Source organism: Telopea speciosissima, chromosome 9, assembly GCF_018873765.1.
Source record: "Telopea speciosissima isolate NSW1024214 ecotype Mountain lineage chromosome 9, Tspe_v1, whole genome shotgun sequence".
Lineage (NCBI taxonomy): Eukaryota > Viridiplantae > Streptophyta > Magnoliopsida > Proteales > Proteaceae > Telopea > Telopea speciosissima.
Genome location: NC_057924.1, coordinates 35903380 through 35909580, shown reverse-complemented (window position 1 = coordinate 35909580; position 6201 = coordinate 35903380).

Below are 6201 nucleotides of genomic sequence, written 5' to 3'. Positions count from 1 at the left end.
GGGTCCATAGGGCAGAGGGCAGACTTGATCCTCTGCATGTCAGGGGGGTTAGGTAGCCCCTGGGATGACGTTCAATTTGATCCTAATGGATCCCTCATTCGGCCCACCATCAGACTGCCAATGCCTACCCAGATAACCCAGTGAATAGTATCACAGGGTTTTTCTCAATCTTGGAATTCAATCCCAGCCACATGCAAAGCTGGAAATGGATGCAAAACAGGGTTTCATGGCTGTGATTACCTAGGGTTAGGTCTGTGCAGCCCTAGCTTGCACCCAAGGCTCCAAATCATAGAGCAACAGGGCAATCTGGCAGTGCAGTTGTGCACAGTCAGTTTTGGTTCTCATAAACAGCATATCAGCCCACTGAAATTACACCTAGATCACAGATCTTCCATGCACAAAGATTGCATGGCAGATCTGGAGCTGTTCTGGGCAAACCCTAGCTGTTCAGGGCTGTCCAGGGAGCAAAAACACAGTAAACACAGAGAAGAGGTGGGGACAGCAGGTATAGGTATACAGGTTTATACCTGAGATGGCTGAGAGAACTTGGTTTCAGATTGGTTACAAGGCTGCAAGCAATCCCCTTCCATCCTCCTTCTTCTTTCTTCTTCTCTCCTTTCTCTCCTCATGACTCCAGCAGAAATGAGAGCTCTAAATGAGCTCAAGACCCTTCTATTTATAGGCCCAGCCTTCACTGAGGCTTGTTTGGTTATGAAAGCCCCTTTTGAAATTCAGTTTTTAAATTGATTCTAACTGATTCTAGGCACACTTGTGGGGTCCACAGTGAACCAAGAGTATGAGGTGGTCCCTCAGACTTCCCTCTATCCATGGAGGGTGCCCATGTCCATATTGGGTGGTCCCCATAATTAAAATCCAATAAAATATATTGAAACACCCACTAGGCAATGTCACTAGGCCTTGCTGCATCGCCCAGTGCCATCGCCTAGAGAATTCCAGTAAGCTAAAATTCAATGGGCTTGCACAGGGGTTTGACCCTTGGTCAGGGTATTGTCCCCACATGCCCCATAGGAGATTTTACACACTTTAACAGAGGTGGGTCCCACCATTATAAGGAGGAGAGAGATTACATGGGATCCAAACCATATATCAGGCAATGAGTTGTACATTTGTAGGGGTCTGCTGTCCACCTACTGACAGGCATGTAGGATGATCCACACAGGGTTTCTTCATCAATCCAAGTAATTGGGGTGATGCTCCACAGTAATCCTGGATGCCGGATCAGGGGTTCCTATCCTTCAATCAAAATTTCCAGTCAGCCAGGGGTAGGGTTTGATATTTCTCCCCACCTTACAAAAATTTCGTCCTCGAAATTTGCTTACCTTGCACTTCAAAGAGTTGAGGATATTTTTCTTTCATTTCATCGTCACGTTCCCAGGAAGCTTCTTCCACTGGATTATTTTCCCATCAAACTTTCACAAAGGCGACTGTGTGGTTACGGAGGTTATGTTCCTTTCTATCCAATATCTCTGTGGGTTGTTCTTCGTAGGTCATATCCACATCCAACTGTTCAGGTTCATTTGATAAAACATGTGTTGGGGTTTTAACATACTTTCTCAACATTGACACATGGAAAACATTGTGGATGCCTGACAAAGATGGTGGTAACGCCAGTCGGTATGCTATGGGTCCCACTTTATTAAGAATTTTGTATGGACCATGAATCTTGGGCTCAGCTTACCCTTCTTGTTGAAACATAGCAATCCTTTAGTTGGAGATACTTGAAGGAATACTTTTTCTTCGACCTCAAATTCAATATCTTTCCTTCAATTATTCCCATAACTTTTCTATCTTGATTGGGCTGTCTTGATCTTCTCTCTTATGACATCCACCTTGTCGCAAGTCGCTTAAATCATTTCGGGTCTGAGATATTTCCGTTCACCAACTTCATCCCAATATAACGGAGTTCTACATTTCTATCCATACAATGCTTTGAACGGTGCCATGCCAATGGTGGAGTGATAACTATTATTGTATGCAAATTCCACCAAAGGTATGTGAGCATCCCAACTTTCATTCATTTCCAGAACACAGGCTCGGAGCATGTCCTCCAGAGTCTGAATGGTTGTTTCTGATTGTCCGTCCGTCTGCGGATGGAAAGCTGTACTAAGATTCAATTGAGATCCCAATGCCTTTTGTAAACTTCTCCAAAACCTTGAGGTGAACCGAGGATCTTTGTCAGACACAATACTGATAGGCACACCGTGTAACTTATCTTGATTGGTATGAAGTGTGCAACCTTTTTTGTCCATCTACAATCACCCAAATTACATTCATGCCTTTCCTGGTGTTGGGCAGATTTATCACGAAATCCATAGTGATTCTTTCCCACTTCCACTCAGGTATGGGAAGTGGCTGCAACAATCCATACGGTCGGTGTCTCTCTGCTTTTATCTGTTGACAGGTGAGGTACTTGGACACGTATATTGCTATGGTCTCCTTCATTCCCATCCACTAGTAATACTTCTTCAATCTTTGTACATCTTTGTACTTCTGGGGTGGATTGCATAGGGTGAGTTGTGTGCCTCTTTAAGGATTCGGTCTTGTACATCATAATCGTTAGGCATGCACAACCTTTCTCAGAACTTCAGTGCACCATCTTGGGCCAAAGAGAAATCTGGGTCCTTATGGACACCTTGTTGAACTTCCCAAATTATTTTGGCCAGCTCAGGATCCAATGGTTGTTTTGCAATTATTTTCTCTTGTATCGATGGCTGCAGGTTCATAGCTGCTAATTGCATAGCTGGACCTTCGATCACGAGTTCCAAATCAAATTTCCGAGCTTCCTCTATTAACTGTTCACTTATGGCCAAAGATGCGAGGGACGCAGTCTGAGATTTTTTAATTAGTGCATCTGCCACAACATTGGCTTTGCCAGGGTGGTACTGGATTTCATAGTTATAGTCTTTCACCAATTCCAACCACCGTCTCTGTCTCATGTTCAACTCCTTCTTGGTGAAGAAATACTTCAAACTTTTATGGTCGCTGAAGATCTCACTCTTTTCATCGTATAGGTAATGTCACCATATTTTCAATGCGAAAACTACCGTCACCAATTCCAAGTCATGAGGGGGTAGTTCTTCTCGTACTCCTTTAGTTGTCTGGAGGCGTAGGCGACTACCTTACCGCTCTGCATTAGGATGCCACCTAATCCTGTTCTGGATGCACCGGTGTATACCACCATTCCTCCAGTCCCTTTTGGAATGGTCAAAATTGGAGCTGTTACCATGCGGTTCTTCAGTTCCTGAAAGGTTTTCTCGCATGCTTCATTCCATTCAAACTTGTCTCCCTTCCTTGTGAGTTTTGTCATGGGTGCCAAAATTCACGAGAAATTTTCAATAAACCATCGGTAGTAACCGACCAATCCTAAGAAACTTCGAATCTTAGTAGCATTCTTCGGTGTTTTCCATTCAAGAACTGCTTTCACCTTACCATTCCTCCAGTCCCGTCTGGAATGGTCAAAATTGGAGTTGTTACCAAGCGGTTCTTCAGTTCTTGAAAGGCTTTCTCGCATGCTTCATTCCATTCAAACTTGGCTCCCTTCCTTGTGAGTTTTGTCATGGGTGCTAAAATTCGCGAAAAATTTTCAATAAACCATCGGTAGTAACCGGCCAATCCTAAGAAACTTTGAATCTCAATAGCATTCTTCGGGGTTTCCCATTCAAGAACTGCTTTCACCTTGCCTGGGTCTACTTTGATGCCGTCTTTGGTGATGATGTGTCCTAGGAATAAAATTTGGTGAAGCCAAAATTCACATTTACTGAATTTGGCAAAAAGCTGGTGTTCTCGCAATTACTGCAACACGAAAGTAAGGTGTCACGCATGTTCTTCCTCATCGTTAGAGTATACCAAGATGTCATCAATGAATACTACGACAAATTTATCTAGCAGGTCATGGAATACTCTATTCATCATGTCCATAAATGCTGCCGGGGTGTTGGTTTATCCGAACGACAAAACCAAAAATTCGTAATGCCCGTATCGAGTTTGGAACGCCGTCTTCTGGATATCACCATTCTTGATCTTCAATTGATGGTATCCCGACCTAAGATCGATTTTAGAGAAAACTCGTGCTCCTTGTAACTGATCGAATAGGTCATCGATACACGGTAACAGCTATCAATTCTTGATGGTTAGCTTATTCAACTCGCGGTAGTTGATACACAGTCGCATACTACCATCTTTCTTTTTAACAAACATCATGGGTGCTCCCCAGGGTGATACACTGGGTCGAATAAATCCTTTCTTCAGTAGGTCTTGAAGTTGAACCTGCAACTCTTTCAGTTCGATTGGCGCCATCCGATATGGTACCTTGGATACCGATGCTGCACCAAGAATCAGATCAATCGTGAATTCTATATCGTGGTTAGGCGGTAGCTGCATCAGATCTTCTAAAAAGATATCAGGAAATTATTTGATGACTTCCAGTTCCTCCAATGGTTTTATCTTTGCCTCTGTGTCTATTACTGTGGCCAAAAAGCCTTGGCATCCATTGTCAAGCAACTTTCACGCCTGGAGAGCTGACAAAGTTATTCTCCTGGATTTCTTCTTGGGTTCACTTTGATAGGTGAACGTTGAGCCATCTTTCAAGTTGAACCTTATCTTCTTCTCCGCACACAAGACGTTTGCACCATAGGCGGATAGCCAATCCATGCCTAGGATTACATCAAAATCATTTATATCCATCTTTATCAATCGTGCGGTTAGTTTCTTCCCACCAATTTCAATTTGACAAGGGTCGTAGACCTTCTTCAAGCTCACGACACTCCCTGTCGGCGTGCTAACTAATAGTTCATGCTCGATGTCTCTTGGTTGATCTTTCATCTTACTCGCAAAGGTTGAGGAGACGAAAGAGTGGGTTACGCCCGAGTCAAATAATACTCGCGTGGGTATGGTTGAGACATTCAGGGTACCTAGGGTTCGTAGGTAATTTAGGTTACATGTAGTAAGCCAATTAGTCCCTATAAGTTAGTAGTGTTCAGCAACTTACCTGTCAATACATCAGGATTTGCCTCAGCTTCTTCATTCGTCATCGCAAACACCTTTCCTCACATCCGATTATCCCGTGGCTTAAAAGACCTAGCGTAGGGCTGATTCTGCAAGTTGTTGCTGTACCCACGCGTTTTATAATCTGTAGCCATATGCCCTTCCTTATTGCACTAGTAACATTTGAAGGGTGGAGCAGCAGGTGTTGAGGTGTGGCTCACTTGACTTCTTGCTGGTCGGGTTGGCGAAGCTGCTGTTGTTGCTTGGCTCGTGGCCAGTTGGGAAGGTCGATTAAATGTGGGGCGGAAAGGATTCTGACCCACGTTCGACCTACAATATGGAGTCGAGACGGAGCTTGAATTGGTTCCGCGGTAAACTTTATTTGGCCAGGCATAGGTCTGGAAATTGTTTGGCCTTTTTCCCACGGACGACATCACAGCTTTCTCTTTCTCTTTCTCCTTAAATCTATCTTCCATGGTTTTTGCCTTGTCGACCATCTGAGCATAATCCCTAATGTCCATAATTGACAATACTTATCCGATCTCAGTCTTTTTCTCAAATTTCTTCGCCTTACTAACTTCTCCTTTTAAGTGCTCTGGAGCAAAATGGAATAAGTCCTCAAATCGCTGTTGATAATCTAGTAGCGACTTGGTTCCTTGCATCAGTGCGATGAATTCTGCTTCTTTTCTATCCCTGAAACTCTCTGGAAAGTAGTTCTTGAAGAAAACTTTCTTGAATTGCTCCCACATGGTATTCGGGTGAGTGGCTTCCACCAAGCTTCGACTTTATTCTGCAACTGGTAACCCGCACATATAATTTTTTGTGCATCTATGTACTCCAACACTTCAAATGCCTTTTCTAGGGCACTGATCCATCGTTTCGACTGCATTGCTTCTAAAGTTATTTTGGAAAATGCAGGCGGTTGAAATTTCTTAAATCTTTCCATAATCTTGGCGATAGAGTTCTCCGCTAAATGTTGAGGCATAAGTGGTGGAAATAGTACAGGTCGATTGGGTGGTGGTGGTGGTGCAGCGCGTTCGTGCATCATGGTTGCGAACTGAGTTGACATCTGACCAAGCAATTCTTGTTGTTGTTGCATGGTCTGCATCATTGTGGTCATGAATGCAGTCACATTACCAGCTGCCACATTTGGTTGAGGTGTAGCAGTAGTGGCTTGAGCGGCCGCGGGTGCCTCGG